Raw genomic sequence first — 10,000 nt, forward strand, 5'->3', positions numbered from 1 at the left:
CTTTCCCGAAAAAAGACGAAATTAATTAATAGTAATATGTAATTGTAGCATAGAAGCATGTGGAAGGTTTCCTTCTTTAGCCTTAGGAATATTTCTCATGTAAAAGTGATATATTCTTATGTTGTAACTATAAAATAAATGTAGATTTTTCTGGATAGTATTATTTTCTTTCTTCCTGATCAGGTGGCACGTTGCAAGTCTTATATCTAGGAGTGTATTTTCCCTGTAGAACGCAGATGTGAAACCGCATCCTGTAAACACATGGAACCCTGGGAGTGCTCGTGGTAGTCCAGACTTAAATTCTTCGAGGAGATCAGCAGTATTTGAGACATTTATGAATCGCCTTGTATTCCCCATCCCGCAGTCCAGGCTTATGTTTGCCATCGACATCACTTCTGGACGCTGATTCCCAATAACACCCAAAAGGATCTCCAACACGTCTGTGTTTGAGGGTCTGACTATGTGTCCAGCTGTGACATTGGCAGCATGGAAGGCTGTGAGAGTGTCTGCTTCCTCGTGGTCTCCTTGCAGGTGATAGCTTGTTGATAGATATCACTTGCTGTTGGTCATCAAGAATGTACGTGTAGCGGTCTTCTCCATATGGCACAGTGACTTTTTTCCCTTCGAAGATATTGCAGTAGTGGTCTTTTCCCCATTCAGGCAACAGAAACTTTCCCAGTTCATTCTTATAAATCACCGTTCCCAAGGAGTTCCTGACCATTCTGCCACATCTAATCAGGTCCTGTGATAGTGTACTGAGAGTCAATTGCTCCTCACATAACTAGGCTTATCACATTACATGGAGTTCTGTGAATCGATCATTGGATTTTATTTATTTATTTATTTATTGTATTCCAACCTCCTTTAAACTCTAATTAGGGGTCTATATTCATTGTTAATCCTTCTTCCACAGCCGTCTTCGTAGCGATTGATTCAGAAGCTCCTCCATTAGCAAGATTGCTGGTCGCCGTAGCGTGGATTTTGATTGCTCCATCTCCCCTCACGATTCAGCAAGGGCAGGGTTCCTGCCCCGGAGAGCTGGCCAACCACGTCGTCAGTGGAGAATTAAGTCTCCTGTGCACGGAAGCTGGATCATCACGCCACACGCAATGATTAGTCATTTCAATAATCAAGACCATTAGAAGCTCTGCTTAGGGATCGTTTCCTTTAATTAAGACAATCTTTTGTCTGATTATTATAGAGGATATTAGCTAGTCAGGGTGTTAGGGAGTGCCACAAGGGGGGTCATTAGAGGACTGCCTTAATCTCTGCTTTCCTCATTTTTTTGTCTGATAGGTCTGAATGTGGTTTTAGGGAAGTGTGCCTTTGTTCCTTTTTCTTGTCAATATGGGCAAAGTAAAGAAAAAGTTTGCCCCAGCAAGGGCAAGCTTGCTCCTACTTAAACGAGCTCACAGCTCACGTAGAGCCCTAGAGCTCACAGAAATCTACTAATAAGATGTATGTGAATGCTAATGAGTCATATGAGACTCTTCCAACCTGCGAAAAATCCATTGATCCAAACCCTGCTTAGACTACTGAAACTTCTGATGTCTCCCTTTCCACTAGATTTCTCATCACGAAATCTAGCACTTCTCATCTGATGAAGCACTTCTTGCTATCAAAAAAGACTATCCATTGCTTCAAGTTTTTACTAAGATCACCCTACAAGGTCATTATATTCTACAAGCTAAGAACAACGAAACACTCACTCTCTTATAAAAGCAAGGTTCTCAGCTCTGAGAAAATAGTTAATCTATCGACATACAACTCTCCACCCAAGAAAACAAAAAGAGTTCTTGGAGGGTATCCTGTAGTATTTCTCATGGATCGCTTGGAGAACCACCCTCTCATATAATCGGCCTCCAGATTAAAGGTCAAGTCGACCAAGGAAGAGACAAGATAAGTCCTTGTTACTATTATAGGGGAGGCACCCTCTGAAATTAAACTTGGCATCTTTGGCACTTTCTCCTTAAGAGAATACTATTACTACTGAGGTGTTTGCAATGCCAACGATTTACACACCATGTAACTAAATGTCACTCTGAACCTTGTTGTGGGGTATGTTCAGAAGGACATTTAACTGAAATTTGCATTAAAAATAACAAGGCTGGTACTCGTCCACTTGCCAAATGCCCTAATTGCAGTATAGGCCACCACGCCTGAAATCCCTCTTGTAGTGAATGCCTTAAATGGTTAAAATACCTGCAGAACTATGTTCCTCCAAATCTCTGAAAGTCATACACCTCCCAATCAATATTCTAGAACAGATATTCCAAAATCCTCCAGTATCGCTTCTAATGCCAAAAGCTATGCAAGAGCAGTTTCTATAGCACACACTTCTAGCCCATCTGTGGCTTCCATTTCTTCTTCTCCCTCTTCTCAAAAAAACATTTTGTAACTGTGACAAACAACTCAACAGAACAGTCTCATTTTCGTTTGTAAACAAATAGACAAACACATAGTTAAAGATGTGGTTGGAAATGTACCTCTTGCCGAAGAGAAATATGACATAGCAATCCTTCAGGAAACACTCCTCAAGGCAAATATCAATATTGATATCTTCATTGGCTATCATAACTACTATTAACCCAGTCTAAATCGAGGCACCAATACTTATTAGATCTGATACTTTGCCATCACCCATAGCTCTTCAGATGGACTGTGGTTGTATTGAGAACCAAAGACTCGCCATCTCTTTACAAGACAGTGACCTATATCTTCAAAATTTACAGACTCCCTCTTGAGACTGTAAAACTCAAAACAGACCATATTTTTACAATAGTAAATGACTCGCCCTCTATACTATGCGGCGATTTTAATTCCCACAACTCTCTCTGCAAACAAAATGTCTACTACTGGTCGTCATCGGAGGTTCCCGGAGGTATCACTTGTAAACCCGAAAGTCTCTACCCACACCCGAGGTGTTGTTTTAGACCTTGTTCTTTGTGTCATCCCCTCTACTTCCAATACCTACAGCTCCTCTCATCCATACCTGGCTTCATACCACTTTGAACTGACTACCATCATACAGAAACCAATGATACAATGCCCACCACCTTTTCTTTAACGTAATTTCAAAAAAGCAAATTGGTGACTATTCCAGAAAAACTTGGAAATCTGGGCCAATGATCATATAGATGTGTGACGCCACGAGAGACCTGTAACCTGGGTGCCGAGGGAGGAGCGGTGATGAGCAAGACCGTCGTCTGTCCCTGACATGGTGAATCTGACATAGTGAATGCACTACATGGGGCAGCGGATCAAAACATGGCACTAATTACATCCGAGTCTCTATCACATTCCAACTTTTGGTATTCCAATAGTACAAAAAATAAAACATTCTTCTCAGATCCTTAAAACCTACAGTGCTGCCACCAAACTGATCCACACAGAAAAACAAGAAATTAAAACAAATGCTTGGCTGAAGCGGTGCGAGTCCTTAATTAAATGTACACACCTCTTTAAGTGATCTTTGGAAAAAGCTAGATTTATTCGGTTAATTCAGAAAACTACCATATCACCCTCAGCCAAAAAGTGAAGCTGATTCTCTAATAATAATGTTCAAAGACAGAAGTGATACATCTCACCTACCATTAACGACACAGAAATGTCTTGCAACCCTTCTTCCTAAAAGCAATGATGCTATTCGCCAGGCTTTTTAAATAGCTGCTGAGTCTGATAACCGCTTAACTTTACACGAAGTGAAAAGGGCTCTCAAAACCAGTGCTGACACAGTCCCTGGATCTGACAAGAGTGTTCTCAACTCAATGCTTAATTATCTCGGTCTGAAAGCTCTCAAGATATTACAACTACTTTTAAATAAATCACTGGACAATGGCCGTCTCCGTACAAATAGGGAAACTGTTATTATTCAACCTATTCCTAAAGAAGGTCCTAACAAATCAAACTGCTCCATATCATAAATATCCTGCATAGGCAAGACTATGGAAAAAGCCATCCTGGCCAGATTGATTGATTTATTACCTCGTCCTCATCTAAACAATTTCGCATACACAAAAGCATCAATTTATGCCTTAACAGACGGCAAGGATAGTGTTGTAACCTTGAATATAGAGAAGTCCTTCGAGTTGGTGAATGGAAAAGTAAAATTGAATATCTTGGCTTCCAAAAGAGTGACATGAAACATCCTGAGATAGACATCTGACTACCTCACTAACAGAAAAGGCGAAGTCAGATTTCAGGGCACCCTCTCTGAAACCCTCACCTTTGAAAATGGCACACCTCAAGGAGCAATACTTAGCCCATTTCTTTTCAACATGCTTATATCTGAATTAATATCGATTCCTCTACCATCAAATACCTCCTTGCCTATGCGGATAATCTGCAGTTAATTGCCACTGGAAGGAATTGGTATGTCCATTCGCACATGGCCCTTGATCACCTAATTAAAAAGTGACAATCTCTTGAACCAACCCCAACAAAACTAGAGTATACATGACAAAAGTGAGTGGGTTACCTCACATAAATGTTAAGGTGTGTTTATTAACTCTCAAAGGGACTTCCACACACCTCCAATATATTCTTGATAAAACCAAAGCCAGAATAAACGTTATGAAGAGGATTACCGGATTAGACTAGGGTGCAGGTTTCCATGTCCTGAGATCTTTTTATATTCATGCTGTAAGATCTGTAATAGATTATAGTTCGATTGCTTCGATGCACCTTTCAAAGGCTGAAATTTCAAAGTTAGAAAACAATTCAGAACAAATGTATGCATCTTCTAGGAGCACCCAAATGGACCAGATTAACAAACCTGAGAGAAGAATCTCACCTAGTTCCACTAGAAATCAGGATCTAATAGATGGTTGCAGGAATTGTAAGGAATGTATCAAGATATAACAACCCTCTCATTAGATCTTACCTGACTATGAGTAACGTGTACTTTGATGTTCCAAAACGAAAACGGAAATAATACAGACTAGAACATGAACCCAGATGTGCACTTATCATACTGGCCATGAGAAGCTACAGTGCAAATCTAAGTTCTAAGCAACAGGATCTCCCTTATCATCAATGACATTACTTTTTCTTGGAACCGACGTCTGGCTTTTTAAAATGAGGGCTTCGAAGTATTACCTTTTCACGGATTACCTTTTCAGTGGTATTAACCTATGCCCTATTGACTCTGGGTGGAGAGGGGTTGAGAAATCCTGTGGCATTGGTTATCCAAGGTTCACAGTATATTGGATGTAATGCTGAGTAATATATATAATGTGTTGATCTGTCAAGTGCTGGCCCGGAGCCAAGAACAAGGTATAGTCAAGTATTTAAAAAATTATTTCTCTGATAAAATATTAAGCAGGGGAGCGCTTGGGCAAGAATTCTTGCCGATAGGCCAAAAACTGTACCGTCCCCTGCTAAAAACGCTTCCCAAGGCAGGCAAGCCTTATTCAATGTTGCCAGGCATGTGGAAGTGTCTTTCTATAAAATACAAATTATAACAGTCCTTGGAGAACATAGAAATGTCAATATAACACACAACATATACATATTTGGCTTTTAAAACCAGTAAACAAGTATTACCATCAACAGTCTCGCAGAGAGATAACTTATGCATAAGTTGAGGGTGGATTTTTTTTCAATGGCGGTTGGTAACAGTTTGAGCGCGCATTTCAAAACAGCTGACAAGCGAGCGCCGCATTAAGATGGCAGAGAAGTAAATAAATCTTCCGTAACATCTTAGCAAAGCTCAATATATTCTCATGTATTCATATAAAAATGCTTCTAAAACAGTGACACACACTTCCGATGGGCAAGTCCCACATATACGATTTTATTAAGTTAAATGTAACCGTCACTGAATACAATATCAACAGAAGAATGTTGCTAGAATCTCTCAGACTTTTTTTCACTTGAAATATTCTGTTTCATAGAATAGTAGATAAATTCTCGATTTATAGAGACCAGGAGTTTAAAAGTACGAGATAAATTGTTCGTATTGTAATGTTTTATGATTTATAAGCAAAAACTATTCATTCCCATAATCACCATTACCTCCTTTCGTTTTCAGTTAATTTCAGTTTCTTTGAATATGATTTTATGGAAATTACAGAATCAGATACCGTGAAAAAAAATATTCTCCAATGAAATATTCAACGCCTGCATTCCATGGATTGTAACCAATACGGTAAGCGAAAGACGCTGTTGCCATGGTGACGGTACACCACTTGACTTGGCAAGCTCAAGTTTAGCCATCTACGGGGGTCGCTTGAGAAAGCAAGCGAAATTCTTGAGTTAGCAAGAAAAAGTTGAAATGTTAGGCAAGAACTTTCCCTGCTTAAAACCGCCTCAAGTCTTACAGAATTCGGATATGTTATTGGCTTGGTATATGTGTGTGTGTGTGTGTGTGTGTGTGTGTGTGTGTGTGTGTGTGTGTGTGTGTGTGTGTGTGTGTGTGTGTGCACATAAATCTGTACATATATTACATATATATATATATATATATATATATATATATATATATATATATGTGTGTGTGTGTGTGTGTGTGTGTGTGTGTGTGTGTGTGTGCGTGTGTGTATACATACATACATACATATATATATATATATATATATATATATATATATATATATATATATATATATATGTATGTATGTATGTATGTATGTATGTATGTATGTATATATATGTATGTGTGTGAGTGTTGTGTGTGTATATATTTATTTATGAATTCAATGCAGTCTAATTGGTCTCCAATATGGCAACGAGTAGGCGTCCTTCCGACAATTCCAATGTGTATAATGAGAATTTAGATTACCGTTGATGATATCTTATTAATGGTAATATCAGTCAGAAGGACTATGTGCCCACCATTGATATTCCGAAGGACAATCCCATTCGTATTTACATATGAAAAGACTCGAAACGCTTCGCAATTAGTAATCGCTTATATAATGGGGACAAACACGGCCTTTCAGGGCTTGGGTCCAGCGAGGCGAACCTGGCGTTGAGATTAACGCTTTGTGTGTGTGTGTTTGCGTGAATATGGAATCATGTGCGTGTGTTTGCGTGAATATGGAGTCATGTGCGTGTGTTTGCGTGAGTATGGAATCATGTGCGTGTGTTTGCGTGAGTATGGAATCATGTGCGTGTGTTTGCGTGAGTATGGAATCATGTGCGTGTGTTTGCGTGAGTATGGAATCATGTGCGTGTGTTTGCGTGAATATGGAATCATGTGCGTGTGTTTGCGTGAATATGAAATCGTGTACGTGTGTTTGCGTAAGTATGGAATCATGTGTGTATGTTTGCGTGAGTATGGAATCGTGTGTGTGTTTGCGTGAGTATGGAAGTCTGTGAGTGTGTGTGTGTGTGTGTGTGTGAGGATCGAAGGGTGTATGTGTATGAAATTGTGTGTGTCGTGTATATGTGTATGAGCAAAAGAACATAATCACGGATTTAATTGATAACATTCATTATTTTCCCTTACTTCACCTGGAGAATTTCGGTTGGTTTCACCTTTTCGCTTCAATTTCCCGACAAAAGTTTTTTTACTAAAGCTAACGATTTTGCAGTTCAATCTAGAATTATATAATAGAAACACAAATTATGGGAATGACAAGGAAATAAATAACGAATGAATATCTTTTAGAATCGTTTTCATTCACTGATCTTGTAGACTTTGTTATTGCAGAAGACTTACTGAAGGAAATGCTTATATAGTCATTAAGAAAATATATTTTTTTACTTTATTATCTATTTTTATTATTTTTCTCTTCTTTTCTTTTCATTTCTCTTTATTATTCATCAATCTATTCATTTGTTTTTTCTGGTAACTGACACCAATTTATGCTAAAGATTTCAATAGAATGCTCATGGTAATAATGGAAAGAGTAACAACATTTATACTTCCAACAACAATGTTAATTATTGCATTTTTTATTTCTGTATTTGTTATTATCATTATCATTATTTTTATTATCATTGGTATTATCATTATAATGATGATAATGATAATAATAATAATAATAATAATTATTATTATTATTATTATTATTATTATTATTATTATTATTATTATTATTATCATTATCATTATCATTATCATTTTTATTATTATTATTACTATTAATATTATTAATATTATTATTATTAATATTATTATTATTATTATCATAATTGTTATCATCATTAGCACTAGCAGCAGCATCAGCAGCATCATAACTATTATTATTATCATTATCATTATTATTTTATCATAATTATATTCATTGCTATATGCCATCACTATCATTTTTGTTATTATCATTATAATCATTATTAGTATCAGTAATAGTATTATGTGTATGATTATAATCATAATTATTGCTGTCATCAACATTATCATTATCATTAACATTGTTTTTCTTATTATTATCATAATTATCATGATTGATATCATCATGATCATCATTATCACTATTATTAACATTATCATTGACCAGTATTCATTCCTATAAATCAAGAAAAGGTTTGAATGAGAATGAATATCTTTATACTACAATCAATGCACTTGACCGGTTTCAATTAAAGATAAGAGTTAATGAGGAAGATATAATAGAGACTGGTTAGTTACCATTATTATTATTATTATCATTATCATTATTATTATTATCATTATCATTATTGTTGTTATTACTATTATTATTAGCAGTAGTAGTAGTATAATTAGTATTGTTAGTATTATTATCATTATTATTATCATTATCATTATAATTATCATTATCATTATTTCTACTATTATTATTATTATCATCATTATTATTGACATTATTTTTAGTAATAGTATTATTATCTTTGTTATCATTATTATTATCATTATCATTATTACTATTATTATTAATATCATTATTATTATTGCTATTATTTTTTGTTATAATTAATAGTATCCTTACTATCACTATTGTTATTTAGACTATTGTTGTTATTATTATTATTGTTATTATCATTATTATTATTATCATTATCATTATTATTATGATAATTATTATCAATATCACTGTTATCATCATTATTTTTATCATCATTAGTACCGTTGTTATTATTGTCATTATTACCATTATTATCATCATTATCGCTATTTAAATAACATTATTATATGTATTATCATCATCATCATTATCACTTTTATCATCATTTTCATCGTTTTACTGTCATCATTTTATTACTATCGTTGCTATTACTACTGTAATTATTTTTTGTTATAATTATTATCATCTTCATTACTAACATTGGTATTTTTGTTTTCATTCTAATTCTTATTCATATTCACATTCTTATTCTGATTCTAATATTATTATAATCACTTTTATAAATTACCGTTGTTACCATTATTATTATCAATGCCATTATTATCATTACAGGTATTATTATCATTATACTCAATATGATCATACTCATTATGATTATTCTTAAAATTCTAATTTCTCTTGTTTAAACTATCATTGTCATTATCATTATTATTAGTATCATTATCATTACTATCATCACTGTCATCATTATTATCATTACTATCATTATCAATATCATTATTATCATTGTCAATACCTTTGTTATCATTATTATCATTATTACTATTATCTTTATTATCATTACTCCTATTATTTGCATTATTAGTAGTATTATTGATACTATTATCATGACCATTAGCATCATCATTACTATTGTTACTAGCATCATTATCATTGCTGGTGTTATTATCATCATCATTATTATTATTGTTGTTAATATTACTGTTATTATTATTATAATTATCATCATTGTTAATATTTCTACTATTATTGCTACTACTACTATTATTATTATCTTATTATTATTACTATTATTATCATTATCATTATTAGTAGTAGTAGTAGTAGTAGTAGTAGTAGTAGTAGTAGTAGTAGTAGTAGTACTATTGTAGTGACCTGTTTTATGCGAGTTACCCCAAAAATTGGTAGCGCCCCCTAGGTTTCGGGCTTGTCCCCGCAAGGAGCAACAAATCAGGGCGACCACGTGTTCT

This window comes from Penaeus vannamei, chromosome 22 (assembly GCF_042767895.1).
Source record: "Penaeus vannamei isolate JL-2024 chromosome 22, ASM4276789v1, whole genome shotgun sequence".
NCBI classification, from domain to species: Eukaryota; Metazoa; Arthropoda; class Malacostraca; order Decapoda; family Penaeidae; genus Penaeus; species Penaeus vannamei.